This window comes from Dermacentor albipictus, chromosome 3, assembly GCF_038994185.2.
Source record: "Dermacentor albipictus isolate Rhodes 1998 colony chromosome 3, USDA_Dalb.pri_finalv2, whole genome shotgun sequence".
In the NCBI taxonomy this organism is placed as follows: Eukaryota; Metazoa; Arthropoda; class Arachnida; order Ixodida; family Ixodidae; genus Dermacentor; species Dermacentor albipictus.
In genome coordinates, this window is record NC_091823.1 from 100,046,576 (window position 1) to 100,065,918 (window position 19,343).

The window sequence follows — 19,343 nt, forward strand, 5'->3', positions numbered from 1 at the left end:
TCACTGAGTGGCGGTCGCATTTCCACGTCCCTATACAAAAAGCCGACAGATCGTCAGCAATATCTGCATTTTTATAGTAGCCACCCCCATCACTGCAAAACAGGCATTCCCTACTCCCAGGCCCACAGATACAGAAGAGTCTGTTCCGAATCTGCGCAATTTGAGCGACACGCGGAGGAACTGAAATCTGCTCTCATACGCCAAAAATATCCTCCGAAAATAGTAGACGATGCCATTGAACGCGCCCGCAGCTTAGATCGAGCACAGATAATGGGAGAAAAGGTTAGCAATACTAATACACAATCAGATCCGAACTTGGTCCTCACATACACCGCCGGTGCTCCGCGGGTCAATGCCATTCTCACCCGCCATTTTAATATCATGAAACAGAGCATCCGACTCGCTACTATCTTCAAGCAGCCGCCTCGGGTTGTGTATAGAAGAAACAAAAATTTAAGGGATTTGTTAGTCAGGGCGAGGACACAGAAGTCAAACACGCCCAAGGGCTGTCGACCGTGTGGGAAACCTCGTTGCAAGGTATGCCGTCACATGACAACAGCAGACACGGCTGAAGCATCGAACTCGCTCTTCGTATATAAAATTACCGAAAATCTTGACTGTGATTCCAGTAACGTCGTGTACAAAATTCGATGCGAGGTGTGTAAGCAGGAATATATTGGCCAAACAGAGACCCCTTTTCGCCTGCGGTTTAACAATCACCGCGCGCATGTGAAAAGTCTCCCCAATTTACCCTTCTCCAGGCACGTTCGGCTGCCAGATCACTCCTTTGAACGCGTGAGCGTTGTGCTCTTGCAATCTGGTTTCCAACACACCCGTGCACGCGAGCAGAGAGAATCTTTTTTCATCCATAAATTTGGAACGTACACTAAAGGAATTAATGAGAGTCCGGGGCGGATGACGTGCCTCCGGGATATGCCGTGAAAGCGCGTGGGAAACGCGAATACATTCTATGTACTCTAAAATTGAGACGCTGGCTATTCACTGCTTGCTCACCCCTCCGCATGCGCCTCAAGGGGGCGAGTGGAAAACCAATAAATTCAGTTCCCTGGACCCTGCCACTGAAGTGGTCATTCGGAGTGACCTATTGCCCTTCCTGAAATACGCACGTGCTGACTTGATGTCAGTTGTCTGTTAAACGTTCAAAAATTGGACCACAAGGAGGCTATTTAACTCGACTCCCTAAATCTAAGCCCATGGGCGCACTTGCTTTGCGAATCCCATGCATATACTCTTTTTTGGAACTATTTTTTTTTTCTTTTTTTCGCACCGTAGCTGGACCACAAAGCTGCCGGAACGGGCCGTGCCTTGTATATTTGTACTGTGACACTGTGTTTCTTTCTACAAGTTGCCGCTCTTCTGTCTTCCTTCTGGGCCCCTTCTCTATTGTGCCCCCCGCCACCCGCTCCCGCTACAACGGCAGCCCACGCACTGGAGCTGCGGAGCGACCGCTTTCTCCCTCCTTGTCTCGGGTGCACGGGAACCTAGCTGCCGCTACTCCCCGCCCCCCTCCCTCTCCGTCTTACGTCTCCCTTCTCCTGAGTGCTTTTTTCTTTTTCTTTCCGTTTTCTTTCTCTCTTCGTTTTTCCTCCTCACACACCTCCTTGCTCTAGATACATGTGACTCCGCCTTCCTCTTGCCCTGCATAGCTGCCAAAGGCCGCTGTAAATCTGCCAAGGCGCCGAAAATCAATCACTGTCACAACTGTTCCTCTCGGATTGATGTATGTAAGAACGACCGGGTACCCGGTCTGGTGTCTTCCCTACCACGGCCGAACTGCCATATTTTTGTAAACCCTGACGAAGATCGGTCCACCGATCGAAACTGTCGAAATTAAATACTTGTTCTGTTTACCTTGTAGCACCACTCAAGTTCTTTACGTTTGAAAGGTAGCCTGAAGAAACCCTCTTTGCCTACTATATATATATATATATATATATATATATATATATATATATATATATGAAATGAAAAATGAATGAAATAAATGAAAAAGAAGGAATGAAAAGAATGAATAAATGAAATAAGAAGGAGAAAATATTTTTGCGCGTTTGTATATATATATATATATATATATATATAGAGAGAGAGAGAGAGAGAGAGAGAGAAAAGCCGTTCTGCTATCGCAGAGACGTATACAATGTACTACTATGGCCCAGCATAATATTCCTGCTTTGTGTTCCATTAAGGAATCAGATCGATTGATGCCTGATTGCGCCCGATTTCTTCTGCGCTTCCAATTGCTTCCTCACTGCGAGTGCTATCCTCCCTTTGGAGAACCATATATGTGTATATATATATATATATATATATATATATATATATATATAAGAAACAACCATATATATATATATATATGGTTCTCCAAAGGGAGGATAGCACTCGCAGTGAGAAAGCAATTGGAAGCGCAGAAGAAATCGGGCGCAATCAGGCATCAATCGATCTGATTCCTTAATGGAACACAAAGCAGGAATATTATGCTGGGCCATAGTAGTACATTGTATACGTCTCTGCGACTGCAGAACGACTTCTCTCACCGTGAGAGGTGACGTAGTACACTTTAAAAAAAGGAACGCATAAACAAAAGACGGCTGGCGACGTCACCCTAAAGTTCCTGCACTAGTTTACTATGACGTCACGAGCTTTAAAAGCGTATACTCAGGTTCATAGCTCATTAATTGTTTATCGGATGCAGATACACAGTAGACATTGCACTCATGCAAGAGCTACAGGAACTCGACCAAGCAAGTTTCTAGAACGGTTCCTGCGACAAAATGAACGTTTCCTGGCCAGATAGCCCGCTCCTAAGTTCACGTATCAGAATGCAGTTCACGCATCAGGGGTTCCTGTATCATGGCTTGCGAGATCTCGGAGGCCATGAAGATAAAAATACATCCAACGCCGTGCCAGTGAATGGCACTGGCTAACACCCCCAGGGCCAACACTTCCAATACGCGCTTTTCCTAACTTCATTGTCTGATGGCTTCGTGTGACTGTATAACAATATACGAAAAAAACTGAGCTCTTCGGTTGCGCTTGAAATTCGTGCGTGATCTCCTAGATTGGGCGGCGCGTACATATTGTCGACAAAGAGACGCTGCATGGCGCTGAGGTTTCGGCGCGAAATTAAAAAAAATGGAAGTTAAGCTTTAATTTTTTTTTTCCCAGAACGAATCATCAGTTTACTGACAAATGATCGGAATAGTCTTCGGAAAGCATACTCTGGCACTCGGAAACGCGTTTATGTTGTTCCTCTTTAGTGTCCCCAATGTATGAGGCCACGTGCTTAAAATCTAGCTGTCGTTCGTTCTTCGCACAACGTGAGAATGACGATGCAATGTTGCTGACACAATGCGAGACACTTGCGCTACGAGATTTCGGTGCATGTTGTAAGTAATCCCGTGTGGTTGATATTTGACAAATGTTTCTTCCTTTTATTTGAAGTGTAGAAGAATGGGGAGGTAGAAATCTTTAGGACAGGCGCTAAAATCCCAAGCTGCTCGGGATAGAATAATAATAACAATAATAATGATAAGAACGGCAGCTCTCTATTATACTACGTCCCTGACAGCCTGTGATTTGCGTTACAGCAGGGTTCGTTGGACCGAAAATTTTACATTATTATTATTGTTAAAAGCGAAGCTTTTCTCTGCGAACAACGCCGGGTTGTCGTGACCGCGGCATCTGCGTGGCTGTTCTGTGGCCGAATAGGCCAACCAATCACAGCGGAGGAGGCGCGCGTCGATCCCCGCCGCTGGGTTCCTTGTACCTCCACCAGATGGCTCTGGGCTCCGCGCATCCGCGGCTGCGTGGTGATGACGAAGTAAACTCTTCTTGCGGATAGAATGGATTCGAATTGAGCTACGCTATACGCACGTATGCGCATGCTGCCTCTGAAACCATGATGCGTTCGAGGCGTCCGTCGTACTCGCTAGCAGTTTGCAACTCCCCTTAACAAATAAAGGCTCGGTATAACTTGTGTGCGCATTAGTTCATGCGTGTGCACGCACGTACTCGAGTTTCGACTCTTATGCACTCACACCAAGCTTCGCTGTATATATAGATTCGAACCCGTTGAATAGGCTGCATTTTAATTGTCGTCGTTGCTGGATGCCGCTCACGCGCTTATACTCACGACGCACACTGACCGTGTGCCAGACAACGCGTCGCAGCGCGCTCGCTTCCTCTTTAAGCCGGGTACGGGACAGACGGCGCCATGTGACAACTGTCCTCGAATCTTCGGGAAGGGGGGGGGGGGACCACCCCGACTCGCGCAGGGGGCGCCTCGCAAGAATACGGCATGCCACCGCCAGGACCGCGGGGCACAGGGGCCCACACAAAGGAACGCCGGCAAGCACGCTAAAAGCACCCGCGGTTCGGCATAGAAGCACGCTGCAGCGGCGCGGAAGAATAAGCGGGACCTGCCGTGGTTATCGCCCGTCTGTCAAGAGATGATCGGCGACGCATTCCGGCGCACGACGACGATTCCCCGCTAAAAACGAGGCGGGTGCACGAGGAAAATAAGGAAACAAAAAGCATAAAGAAAGTATATTCACGGTAGCCACAGAGCGGCGGTGTGTAGTACGCAAACTTCGCGAAGAATGCGACCGAAGCAGTGACGTGGCCACCCTCTGTAAACGAGAGAACATAAAATAAAGAAAGCTTTAGCCCCCAAGACAACGATATACAGTTATGCCGTCTCCACAACCTGTCAGCTTGGCGCGCGCTGTATAGGAATATACGGGCGCGCGCCAAGTGGAGTGGCGGCGTGGTTTAGCTCGTGCAAAGCTGCTGCAGGTGGCCAAGGAAATAGCGGCATGGTAAACGCTTCGACTCAATCAGCGGTGCAGAGAGAGAGAGAGATAAATTAATGCTTTAGTGATAGCTAGAGTTTTTACTTTGCTAGTATATAACCAAACAGCTCGGGATAATTTCAGTAACAGGGACAATAATAAAAACGGGAATAACAAAGAAGCTACGGTATACGTAATCCATTGTAGTTACAGTGCAACCATGGGAGCTCGGTGCTAATATGTATTCCTGTATATGCACCTCATACTATGGAAAACTGTTAGACGTAACACTTTTGTTTATTGCTTTTTTTTTCATATATTTCGCTGTTGTAACATCCTTCGTATTTTGTTGTGAACGTCCATACGCCATAACAAAAAACAACAACAAAAAACAAAGAGAAACTGTGATAATTATCAGACCATCTCTTCCATAAAGAATAAAGCAAATACACAAATATTGAGCAAAAGGAGGCACCTTGCTAAGTGTGCGTTCTTTATTGTTGCGATGTGGGCACTCCAAGCGAATTTTCGCTGCCGTCGTCGGCGTCGCCGTGCGGATGCGCATTTATTCAGGTGTATGTACACGATATGCTTATCCATGAGTATGTGAGAACTATATTGTTTCCTTATTCAATTACTAAAGTTGCTCACAGCAGGTCTTACGTTCTTGACTAGAGTATTCCTCGGAATTTTGAGAATGGCGGACCGCAAACAAATGTGATGAAACATAACATTCACAGCACATGGCTTTCATCTTAAATCTACTCGGACTATCAAATATTAAAAGTTCAAAACAATATCAGTGCTGAAACCTGAAAGTGAGGTCATTTTACTGGCGTGGCGTTTTACGGGCAGCGAAGTGGCGCCCGCGCTATGTCATTACAGGCCCTAGCTAAACGGCGTGTGAAAACTTTTAAGCGTACCAGAAATTTTGACGAAACCCGCGTTAGTCGGGCCCGCGTATAATTAGAAGAGCGTCCGCTAAGTTCGAGCGAAACGGTAAAGCTTGCTGTTGCAATCAGTGCTTCTCCCTTCAGGCGAAGCTTAGCTGCCCAATTATTTGCTTTTGTCCTTGATTTCGAATCTCTTGATGAAAGTCCTCCTAACACATTTTAAGTTGGCTTCATCCGCTATGCTCTACAAGCAACCGGGTAAGAGTTATGTTATTATTATTGATGCCCCAAGATATTATCTCTGTTGCTAAAAGGGCTTCCAGTGATAATAAAAGAAATCAAGGGAGGCGGAGTGCAGCAAATGACGCCATATTTGCTCCTTTGTACACCGCGGAGATGCGTTGCTATGGGGGGAGGGGGAGGCGGCGAGGAGGGCGAGTATATCCCCGAAGAAGCCGGGTTTCAGCATTATACTCGTCTTAGTTGTCTCTGTTAGCATATCTTCGCTATATGTATTTGATGACACATGCTATATGAAATAAAAAGTCGACAGCCACGCTTTTTCCTCTCCTTTTCTTTGCGCATCGGTGAGTTCATATCAAAGCGCTTTGCAATTAAATAACGCGCGGATGTCGCGATGCAAGATCGAGCAACGAACGTAGGCAGTCGTACGGGAGGAGTCACGCGACATCGTCGTCCCTGCACGGCGACCCGCCGACCGGCCGGGGAGTGCGCGATAAGCGAGCCGACAGACACACCCACACGAGCCCACGCTGCGGGCGGCTCACGACGCAATTAGCGCATGTCACCCGGTGACAGCCACCTTCCCTGCACAACTCAGCAGCCCCCTCCCCCCCCCCCTCCTTTTCCCATTCACGTAAACCAGTGGGAAGCGCCCCGGTTGTCGGCGCGGGCCGCTTGCCGGCCGACAAGCTTGCCGCAGCGCGGCAAGAGGCGCTTTCGCGAATGCTCGTCTCACGAATGTAACCTGGATAGTTACGTGCACCACAGCGAAGGCCGCGGCCACGCATTGGCTTTGTAGAGCCTTCAGTGTCGGCAGTTGTGTGCACAAGGACGAAGCCAACCGCGGCTTGGTGAGCCCCGTACGCAGTATTCGGTTGCCGGTGGACGGCACAAGCTTGCCGCAAGCGCTGCCGCGGCCCCAGTGCGTATACAGTATGCAGGGCCAAGACATGGTCGCAGTCTTCGATGCTCGCTGTCCGATGTCGTGGACAGCGACCATCGACGTACTCGGAAAGCCACGTTCGTAACGCGTATGCTACATGTGTAGTATGCACATTAGAGTATTCGTGATCCTGAATGACAAGACCCTCTCAGAATGAGTAAATCAAACTCCAGAAGGCCATTTCAAATGAATTTGTATCAACTCAGCCAAGTGACAACCTTGCGGCGCCAAATAGACGCCGTATTTTTCATACTGTAGTTTGTCAGTCAATTTCAAACGCTATACACTTCTTGACCTCCTCTTCTGAAGAAACACGGACAACCGGAAAGCTACAGTGAACAGAACGAGGCACGACGAGGTATTTCTTTCGAGGGGCTCGCGTTCTGTTCCCGTGACAATCGTTCTATGGAAGCTTGCTTCCGGGGAACATCGCGTGCGCAGCGCAGCTCCCCGAGTGCACGATTTTGTTGCCGCAGACAAGAAAAAAATAGTTGCAAAATGGTTACACGACGCAGTCTCTCTTCGCACTGCACCCGACTGCGCGATGAACAGCCGAGACGAAGCGCGCGGCATCCCCCCCCCTCCCCCCTCCTCCTTCCCGTGCAGCGGGAGCGCTTAGCGATGCGGCCGGCGATAAAAGAGGGAGCGATTTTGCGACTGACCAACTGTCGCCTCCGGCCCGTCGCCGACGTGTGTTCTCTCTTCGCGCACTTTGCGTCGGCGAGAGGAAACGCTCGCCTACACCTGACAAGTTGTCGCAAAGAGCCGAGGAAATAAATAAATAAGAAGCGAAAGAAAAGAAGTCTTGGAGTGACCTCCAAGATTCCGCTGATCGTAGGAAGTCCAAGGGCGAACTGCGCCGCGACTAGAAAAAAGCGGCGGCTTACGTGCGGAGAGCATTGTTCGCTCCTTCTTCGAAGCATCGCTCCTTCTCGGTAAATGACTTTTTAAACGACGGACTTCGCGAAAGCTGTATGATCGCGACAGCGCAACGAGCACGGTAGCGTTGTGTCGCGACTTGCATAAAGCTTGTTGTAGCCGTGTTTGGAGAGAAACAAAAAAGGAAAATAAGCGGAAGGCAGGATACAAGAGTGAGTTTGATGCACGCGTAGCAAACGGAGCGTTTTTTGACAACGAAAAAGTTTGAACGGACACTAATGAGCAACAAGAAATAAGCTCATAAGGCTGGTAAAAGGTCCCTACAAAACACAATTTTTTATTGAGTCCGCCTTGAATAGTTCGGTCATTACTGGAGAGAATGAAGGCCAAACTTCTATTTCCTGAATTCCGCGTCTGAGCCACGGCACCAGTATATATACGTCAGTGTGACGTCAAGGATTAGTATCTTCCCGTACCTGATCCGTTTTGGAGCGTGAAAACTTCTCAGAACTTGCTAGGTTGAGTCCCAGGCTTTGTTCTATATATATATATATATATATATATATATATATATATATATATATATATATATATATATATATATATATATATATATATATATATGTATGTGTGTGTTTGTGTGTGTGTGTGTGTGTAAATGACGAGTTCTTTGTTGCAGGACTCTGTGTATGAACAAAAAATTCCCATTAAATGGCATACAAATGTACATACACCAATGCTTGCGAGTATACATGATAATTTACACGCATGAGAGCGTTATGCCGCCACTGCGCTCAAGTTTCTGAAAGCGCACTCCACAGGTATACAGTGTAAAGCGTCCGGCTTGCACACGACACAATACTGTAAACGTGCTTCACGATATAGGTACGAGCGTTTATATATAATCAAGTTGTGGCCTGGAGCAGGGCTGGAACGCCTGGCTTCTAACGTGAAGGTCTTTACTTCGAATACGCCTCCAGTTCACTACATTGTCACGCTTGAAGTGGCGCCTGACACCGGCCAAAAGTAAAAAGAAAATATTGTCGAGAACCAGTAGGACTATACTAGTCCAGTCACAACCAAATTAGGAAGGCAAACTACGCTTCAACATAGACACTCCATCACCAGAACAGGAATTGGCCTACGGGGTGCAGTATTCGGCCACTACCTCCCTCATGACCCCTATACGCTTGACCCATGGCCCTCAGTCCCCAGCCGCTGCGGACCACATGAACAAGGCGGCGGTCAGATCTGCGACACGGTAGAGGGTGTTAAGAATCTCGGGATCCAGGCAGGCCGCCACTGGAAACTAAACCTGGCAACGTTCAACACGCGATCCTTCTCGAGTGAGGCTAGCTTAGCAGGGCTCATTGGAGAATTATCAGGGATTGCCTGGTATAGTATTGACCTCAATGTGGCTAGAACTGGTGAGGCTATTATACAGTCCTGACTAACGGCCATGTCCTCTGCTACAGACTTCTGCGATAAGAGAATACGGGATAGGATTACTAATCCATAAGGGCATAGTGGGCAACGTTGATGAACTCTACAGCATTAATGAGCGTGTAGCAGTCGTCGTATACTGTTGTAGGAGGTATATTATAAATGTAGTATACAAGCCTACGCTTCTACCTCCAGTCATGATGAAGAAGAAATAGAACAATTTTATGAAGATGTTGACTTAGTGATGAGAAAGGTGCAAACTCATTATATCACTGCAATACTCATGGGCGACTTCAATGCAAAAGTTGGGGAAAAGCAGGCTGGGGAACAAGTAATTGGTAACTACAGCATCGATGCTAGGAATACTAGAGGAGAAATGTTGGTAGAATTCGCGCAAAGGTATAGACCGAATAATGAATACCTTCTTCAGGAAGCGCAGTAACAGAAAGTGGACACGGAAAATCCTTAATGGAGAAACAAGAAATGAAATAGATTTCATACTCTTTGCCGATCCCAGCATAGTGCAAGATTTAGAAGTGTTAGGTGTATAGGTAAAGGGCAATGACCATATATGTTAGTGAGGTCTAGGATTTCTCTCAATTTGAACAGATGAAGAATTAAAATTAATTAAGATGAACAGGCCAGCCTAGGGGAAGTAAGGGTAAAAGCAGACAAATTCAGACTGGTGCTTACAAACAAATATGCAGCGTTAGAACAGAAAGATGATGATCACATATAGTGGCAATGAATGAAACTGTATATAGGTTGATTTCAGGAGCAGCGATTGAAGGGGGGGGGGGGGGTTAAGGCTCCAAGGCAACCAGTAGGTAACATCTCCCAAGTAGCAAAGGACCTACTAAAGAAACGACAAAGCATGAAATTTTCTAACTCGAGCGATCAGATAGAATTCGCTGAATTGACAAACCAAGTAAACAAGACAAAGTAAGGGATATTCGAAATTATAACGTGCATGTGAAAGATTGAGGAAGCAGTAAAATATGGTCGCAGCATGAAATCAGTGAGAAGAAAAGTTGGGATAGGACAAAGCAAGATGTATGCACTGAAATACAAGCAGGATAATGTCACCAGCAATATCTTTGATATAGTAAATGCACCAGAATAAATATATACTGACCTATACAGTACCCAGAGCAGCCACGTTACCTTCATTCGAAGTATAGTGATGAACCGGATTCTGCGTCTTCTTATATAACTATCTATACGATGAAGTGAGAAGGGCCTTGCAAGACATGACCCGGGGGAAAGCGGCCAACGAAGCTGGAATAACGGTCGAATCATGTTGAATCATGCTTGCGGCCCTTTATACGCAATGCCTCACGACTTCAAGTACACCAGAGAGCTGGAAAAATGTCAACATTACACTAATCCATAAGAAGGGAGGCGTTAAAGGAACGAATAAATATAGGCCCATTAGCTTACTTTCAGTATTGTATAATATATTTAACAAAATAATTTCCAATGGAATCAGGGCAACACTTGACTTCAATCAACCAAGAGAACAGGCTGGCTTCAGGAAGGGATATTCTACAATGAATCAAATCCATGACACAATAAGGTAACCGAGCAATATGTGGAGTACATACCAACCTCTCTATATATGGTCTTCATAGATTACGAAAAAGCATTTGATTCAGTAGAGATACCAGCAGTCCTGGAGGCATTGTGTAATCAAGGAGTACACTGTAGGAGGCACACGTGAATACCTTGGGAAATATCTACAAAGATTCCACAGATACCTTGGTTCTCCACAGGAAAAGCAGAAAGTTACATATCAAGAAAAGGGCCAGGCAAGGAAACACAATCTCTCCATTGCTATTCACTGCATGCTTAGACGCATTCAAGCTATTAGACTGGGAAAGCATAGGAGCAAGGATCAACGGCGAATACCTCAGCAACTTTAAGTTTGCAGACGACATTGCCCTGTTAAGCAACACTGCGGACAAATTACCACAAATGATTGATGACCTTAACCAAGAAAGGGTAAGAGTGTGATTGAAGATTCATATCCAGAAGACAAAGGTAATGTTCAATAGCTTGGCGAGGAAACTAAATTTCACGATCATTATTCAGCCCCGCAGTCGGCACAGTAGTGCGTTTATCTAGGTCAATTGCTCACAGGGAACCCTGATCATGAGAAGAAAATTTACAGAAGCGTGAGAAATTGGTTGGGTTGCATAAGGCAGGCATTACCAAATCCTGACTTGGAGCTTACCATTGTCAACGAAACGAAAATTGTACAATCATTGCATTCTACATATGGGGCAGAAACTTGGAGTTTAACAAAGAAGCTGAACAAGTCAAGGACCGCCATAGAGCGATGGAATGAAACATGTTAGGCGTAACGTTAAGAGACAGGAAGAGAGCGGTGTCGATAAGAGAGAAAACGGGGATAGCTGATATTCTAGTTGACATTAAGAGAGAAAAAAAAGGAAGACGCTTAAGCTTCGCCTTCAGGAGTGGAACGCGATAGCATTCAAAGATCCCTGACAGCTTCTCACGCTTATGTAACATCAATATTTACTGGGAAACGCTAGCAGTGAACGCTGTGCACGAAGACGCGCTTTCTGGTAGAAACGCGGCCTCTTGCGTGGGCCACGGATGCGCGGAGGCGAGCGCCATCTGGAAGGTGTTGTAGCAAGGAACCGAGCGGGGCGCGCCTCTCTATATATGAGTGGTAGAAACGCTTGAATAGAGATTATGCTTGAGTTATGAATTATGTAATAGAATTATGTCTTCTCGTATATTCAAATTACGATCCGATGCTATCATGTCTACAGGATGTGTAAGTCCTGTAGACGATATTTCAGGCGCACTTTACTTTGAGAAATTCAATTAGATCAGTAACGCCTCTGTGTTACACGGAGGGCCTCCGTGGTTGGGTATGCGTGATTAAGAATGATTTTTCGCTCACAAGACTGTCGGCGCCGGACTTTCTGCGACATGGGGGCCATTAACGCTATCGCGTTAAAAATGGAGCTGGGCCGGTCGTGTAATGCGTAGGGTAGATATAACCTGTGGTCCATTAGAGTTACAGAATGGATGCTGAAAGGGAAGCGCAGTCGAGGACGGCAGAGAAATGGACGCGATGACGAAATTATAAGAAATTTGTAGGCACAAGTTGGAATCAACAAGACAGGGGTAATTGGGGACCGCAGGGAGAGGCCTTCGTCCTGGGGAGCAGTGAACAGTAAATACAGTGAACAGTGAATACAGTGAACAGCAGTAAATATAGGCTGCTGCTGATGATAATGAAATCAGTGCGAGCCGAAACAGCAAGGAAAACGCGCTCAGAATACACAGCAACCCCCTGATCCCACTCCCCCATTATCCCTCTCTTCCTTTTTCACATCCCTTCTATGTGGGTGTGAATTGGGGAGCTTCCCCTCCCTCGGTTCTCTGAAATATGGGGAGGCCACACAATCGCCCCGCGTCGCGCTCAACCCCTCGGATCCCCCTGTCCGTGCTGCATACACCGTTTCTCGCGAGGTTGCGCGCTTCTGTTGCAGGATATGCACACGTGTGAGTGAGTGCGTGCGTGTATGATCGGCTCGGTCGCATGCACCGATCGATGACAACCGATAGTTTTCGGAGGTTGCGGGAACGGATCCCGCGAGAAACAGCGGCCAGCTGTATAGAAAGCAACAGACATCCCCCTACCCCCCTTGCCCCTCTACCTCCCCTTTCTTTTTTTTTTTTCCTGAAAGCATGCTCGAGTGACGATTGTCGAGTTTCCCAAGACTCCCTTCACGCCGCTATTAATCTGTCGCTTTTCGGCGATGCCCGTAGAGCGGGCGTATCACCCGCGCACGCGCCTCAAATCCATATATTCCATAGAGTGGCTCGGTCGCGGTATCAATTGCGGCTGCGTCGCGGCGGTGAAAGGAGAATAGTAGGGGGAGGGGGGGGGGCAGTGTCCCTTGTCTCCCTTTATATCCGCGCACGGTGTCGCTAGTTCTCCGCTCAACCTGACGACGTCGCTCGTGCAGCCTGATGCCACTATTTATTGAGCATCAGAGTCAACAGAGGGTTCTACATATCGTATCGACAGCCAGAGAGGTTTAGATAGTCCACGTATTACCCTTGATGGTGCACCAGGTCAAGGGAGACGCGTGGTTAACAGTAACAACGCGGGTAGCGACGTCTTGTGACGCATTGTCGTCCGGCAATAATGCGTTATAAACATGTCTGTGTTCCATGGGATGCTCTCGTCAAAAGGAAATAACAACATCGCATGTATGTTGACGAGCATAGACTTACCGCCGACGCTTTGTACCATGCAGCACCTTAAGATACAGTTGGTCAGATGCAATAATAGCTCTGTGTCCTCTCTGGTTAAACTCTGCGCCTCCAGAATTGCTCATCACGTTAAATTTATGCCGTTGGTAAGGCGACATTCCGTAAAGGATGTACGGGCATTGTTGCAGTTTAGGGAATGTACCGGAGACATAGAGGTGCACAATGGAGCCATCTGGTGACGCTGACGAGCACACAGAACTATATTTGCGTGCGAACCATGTTGTTGTCACAGCAACAATCATTAGAGCGTATCGTCGATTCTTTTCGTTCCATTCTGCGAGAACGGCGATACAACGCAAAAGCGTTTCTAACGCGTAGTGGCAGAAGAACGTGTCACAAGGTGTTGGTGTACCGCCGTGGCATATTGCTGTCTTTCCATTCGGAGTAACTATATACAGTTAATTTCCTCTGGTTGATGAATATGCACGTGTCCATCGATAGGCGCAATGTACTACACAAAAGGGTAGAATCATCTAAATATTTTTAAACGTCTTCTTTTACTTAAACACGTCAGAAATTGTAACACCCATTGTACGTCCGACGCCATTACATGCAGTTCTAATGATATAGTACTAATGGTAATAATGAAAATGATAAAAGTTAGAAATCAATGATAATATTATTATTTGCACTTACATAGATATTTGCTTAAGGTTATAGGGATAAGAAAAAAATGTTTTCGCAGTCAGTATGTCATAAAAAGAAAATCTTGAAAGGTCAAGCCATCTTCACAATTACCTTCTTCAATGTGGCATAGAAACACTCCCATGCCCACTTATCGATATATTCGCTAGAAGATGGGTTCATATAACGTTTATGTCGTGAGAAAGACAAGCTATTTTCGAAATGGTGGTATGAACAAGTTGAAACTACATATATAATATATAAGCCAGCTAAAGTCACGAGCTACGGCGAGGTCGCAACTTCGCATGCGAAATCATTACGGTGCTAAGCCACGTGCACTACACAGACGGCGTTTTATCTATAGGTTAATATAAACCAGTGCAGCTTGAGCTCTATAAACATCTCCAGATCAATTCAACGTCAGTTTTCTTCAACACGTCCGCGAGGATAAAGAACCTCAACAAAATTAGAATGCAAGATTCGTTACATGTGTATTGCACGGTAGAAAATCTTATAACCGGATGAGATATATATATGAGAGGAAAAACGATAGCGGTGGCATTTCGTGTTCAAGCAAAGCGCATAATTACAATCAACGCGGTTGTTCCACGTCTCTGCTGACGTGAACAATAAAGGCGGGATCAAGTCGTCTGCTCGTTAGCGCTGCTTTCAACTATCTTGTTTCGTGTAGAGGACAGTACAAGGAAACGCATGAATGCGCCCAATGCAAGTATAGAGCGCGTATATATAGGATGTTGTTACCGGCGCGGTATCTCCCATTTGCGTATTCTGACATGTTCGTGCAATATAGTACAACGCTCTGTTCTCTTATATTTAAATAGGCAGTGGACGGGCGTATATCGCGTTGTGTCAAGTCCAGTATGATAGAGGGAGAGAGAGAGAGAAAAAGAAAACTGTGCATCGTTACCGCAGCGGAATTTAAACCAGCTCATCAACACACGCGTGTACGTAATACATGCCTATATGCTGGCTATACCATCCGACATTAACGATGCGTGTACATCATCGATTATACTGGAGGACATACACAGGCCGTGACGAACATAACAATTAAACGTCCTGTCCCTGAAATGTCAAATATCTAAGCGAAAAAAAAAACTGGGTTAACCAGTTTACGTATATACGGGTTATCGAAGGAACTAATATAGCATATAGATTTAAAAAAAAAAAGGTGTTGCTGATGCATATTACCTTATAATCAAAGCCGCAACACGGATGCGGTCGTGCTCACTGCTGGCATTGCAAAAGCGATTTGTTTACTCTAAAAAAAAGAAATAAAGAAAGAAGAAAATGATAGCGTGGTACTGACAGGAAATGAAACCTGCATGTGAGTATAATTGCAACTGCAGGGACGGGAACTTCATAAGTTTCTAACGACTGAAAACGAAACGCGTCATTAAAGTTAACACTTTATGACTGTGGCACCTTTTCCCCAGCAAGAAAAGCATGTATACGAATAGTGCAGGTGATAACGAGAGAGAACAAAGAGAGCGGCATATGTATGCGGGACAAAGTATTACGTCAATTACTCCATAAAAAAGCTAATTGCACGCAGTGTAATTAAGCTTCGGATGCGAGTCGCACGCAGATGGAGGTTGCACGATGCGTCGTGCTTAGTGCACACAATGAAGACGAATCATGCACGATTCTACACAGGCCCATTGTAAACGCAATTACAGAGCTGTGTCACTACGCACGCGTCGCAGGCGATCCAGCATCAACAGATGAAGATCTCAAGTCTTTACAACGCGCAGACACTCATCAACGTCGTCTCTGTATGCATAACTGCTTTATTTTTTTTTCTCTCTCTCTTTTGTGCACAGAGCACCGCGAGCGATTCCTAAACCACGACGACACCCCGTGGCCATGGAAGGCGCATGACAGCCGTAAAAGTAGGCAGCAAGACGAACAGGTGTACAGGTATACGCGTATATATGTCTAGCATAAAGTAAGCGGGGTCTTCAATTCACAACCGCGGCTCATTCATTCAACGCTCTTTGTATGTGTGTACTTAGGAGCATGCAAATATGACGTGCGCATGGAGTTTAAAGTCAGGCAACGTTTAAACGAATGAGCTTTTGAAAGCGTCCTCGCTTTTCGCGTCTTTAGCCCCTCCCCTCCCCCCCCCCCCCCCGCCCTATTTCTGTTCACTAGGGGCTTGCGTCGACAGATGAAGCTGTCCGCAAATGGCAAGAAAATATGAAGTCCTTATAGCCGGGCCGTACGCACTTTGTCTTGTACAAGCGCACCAACACACACACACACAGACAGACACACACACAGACGTATACACAGAACTGGAAGTTGCGGCGTAGACAGCTCAGTTCCCGTTTTGATGGAGTGCTCTCCAAGAGGAAACAATTTCTGTCCGCGCGCCCATTAGCAAATGGAACGCAGACCTAGCGTCCACTGTGTTCCCCAGCGAGAGAGAAAGAGTGAGAGGGGAAAAGGAAGCGAAGCTTATAGCGCTCGGGCATGCATGGCACCCTTTTACTGGAATGAGGGAATTATAATAGCGGCTTCACGCTGGCTGGAAACACGCGTGTCTCTATTTAGATGCGCGACCAGTCACCCTCGCGACACTTCAATCGTTCATTAAGCGTTTCGCGTGAACGTTCCCTTACATTGACGGGTGCGGCGAGTCAAGGCTCTGAAGGCTTGCCAGGGCTAAGTAAGCTGAACAGAGACATTTATCATATCGGCGAGCGTCCACCTGTCTTGTATTAAATAACTTGGTCTGGCCTATATATGCAGGTGGGAGGGGGAGGGGGGACATGCGTGCAGAAGCGTTGTCTTATGTTTTCTACGCGGTGTCTCGGAGATGAGGTAATAACACAGGTGGTGTTTCCTTGTGTGACCTAAATGACGAGTTGGTATAAAGACTTGACGTGTTAATAGGAGACAATTGTACTCAACGTGTGTAACGGGATATCGAGTTAAAAAGCAATGATGCACGGCCAGGTGCAAATTTGTCAAAAAAAGAAATAATATAGAAAACCCTATCGATACCAGAACAAACTCGAGGTTCGAAAAGAAAACACAAAACGAGTAAGCGGTTTCGACTCCGCGTGTACAAAAGGAAGGGGTCACGCCATCGGCGGCAGGGTCACGCCACCGCGCACAAAGAAGAAGGGCCGCGTGTCGTCTGCTCACCTGGCGTACAGCAGTGGGGGCGTAGCAGACGACGACGACGACAGGAGGCGAGCCGCCACCGCAACAGCCGGGGACCCCTCACTTCAAGGCGCGCCCATGGTCGGCTTGGCTGGCCGGCGTCGCGCTTCGGACCCCCTCTTCCGGTCGGCGGCCGCGAATTTTCCGGGGCCGTGGGAAGAGCGGTGTCGCACGCTTGGCCAGAGACGACGGCCCCGCGCCCAACGGCTTTCACGCCCGAACTCGCCGACCCGAACTCGCCGGTCGCCCCGCTCTGTCGCGCTCGGCCGCCGACGCTGTCGGCTCAGATAATCGCCGCCTCGGACCAATGGAGCGCTGCGTGCGGGCGTGACGTCAGCCCTCACCCTCTCCCCGGGGGTCCGCGGACACGCCCCGCGAACGGCGCATCTCATTAGCGCCGCGGGCCAATGGGAGAGGCTTCGGGTCCGCCGCGAGGTACGCCTTCGAGAAACCGCCTCTTCGTTGCGGTGGGGGGGTCTGCTACTGTTTCCAAAGGGGGTTGAAGTGCCTCGAAGGGAAGGCGAGGGGGGGCTCGGTCCCCTCTCCTGTAGTGGGGGTCTACGCGAACCCTCCTTCCCTCGTCCTCACCCTTGGGACCTCGGCGGTTGACTGTGCGTCGCCGCCGGCGGGGGGTTCCGTGGCGGACCGGAGTCGTCGAGGGCTGCGGGGGCAAAAACGCGCTCGCTTCCGCAGCTGGCCACTTGCCTCCCGCAGCGTGGATAAACGCCGTGTTTTCCGGAGGGCTTCTGCGTTGAGCCCGTGTGTGTGCGAGGGTGTGTGCGTGTATGGCTCGTGAGCGTGTGCCCCGCGGTCTTTTGGCACCATCGCAACCTGCGCGGGACCGTGTTCGGAGTTGGCGACCGTCGGCGAAGTGACCACTGCTGTCAGGGAGAAGTCGACGGCCGGCGTAGGAACCCGCTTCTGCCATGTTTGGACTCCGGCCTATGGGCGTATTGGACACTACACTACGCGCGACATGCATCTCGTCTTTGTGCGTTTGATGCGGGGGGCAGCATGCAGCACTAAACGGACTTTATGCAGGACAACCTGGTGGCTGCGAGGTTGCGTTGGCAGGTTCTTGTTACAGGTGTTTTTTTTTCTGCTCTTTGTTTCTTTAGCCGGTTACTATGTAAACTGCGTATAGGGCTCCTGAAAAGCCAAGTCCACACCTCCTTTATTGCTTAAACCTGTATATCAAGTAGCTTCCCGCAATTTTCCTTTTATTTGTTGGTTTTTTGTTGGTTTTCAGGTCATAAGATTGTGAGATTTGCGTACGTCGCCTATAATCCCCCAAAAGTGTTAAGTAGCCTAACTTCAGGTAAGATAAAGTTTTAATCCTCGCCGAAAATCATGGAGCGTCTTTTAGCAGGCTGCCAATTACGCATATTGACTCGGTTAATCCTGCTCCTCACAAAACCACACAAAACTACGGCTTACAGCGAACAAACGAAGTTAGCGAACCTTCAATTGCATGGTATCGGAACAGCGCGTCGAGTTATCGAAATTCAGCCGCTTGCCAACTTGACGAAGCACGCGACACGAACGAGTACCGCTCCACAACCGACGACCATATATTCGCGAGATGGATGATTAGTCGCAGTGAATTCTTCACGGCAGTTATATACTCTCTGGGTACGTTATATTAGCACACATGCGGTGCCCAATCATCTCTCTTTGTCAAGCAACGAAATTAATAATAATAATAAAAATATACGAACGCAGGAGTCTACCATATATTTTTCGCGGAAGAAAGTAAATTGAAACCAAACACGCCGCTTAGTGATGTATGATTCGGTCATGCGGGGGCAACCAGTCATCATCAATGTCAGCTCATAGTTCATGTTCACTGTATAGTACGAAGGTCTCTCCCAGTGATGACCAATTATACCTGTCTTGCGTCAGCTGACCCCGTCATATCCGGGCAACCATGTACAGAGTTTAGGTTAAGCGCCTAAACAACACCGGCTAGCCTGATCGCAGTACGCAGCCTGTGCAATT

General features: G+C 47.5%; 1 protein-coding gene across 2 annotated transcripts in view; it reads right to left on the minus strand.

The window, feature by feature from the left end:
- Positions 1 to 19,343, minus strand: part of LOC135901322 (paired box protein Pax-6-like) — an 80,775-nt gene that overhangs the window by 50,563 nt on the left and 10,869 nt on the right. The window contains exon 1 of one of the 2 annotated variants that reach the window (XM_065431068.1): positions 17,328 to 18,737. The exons of the other annotated variant lie outside the window; for it this stretch is intronic. The gene's annotated coding sequence lies outside the window, so the exon portion shown is untranslated. Of the gene's footprint in view, positions 1 to 17,327; positions 18,738 to 19,343 lie in introns of those variants that run through there. 2 annotated transcript variants of the gene reach the window in all.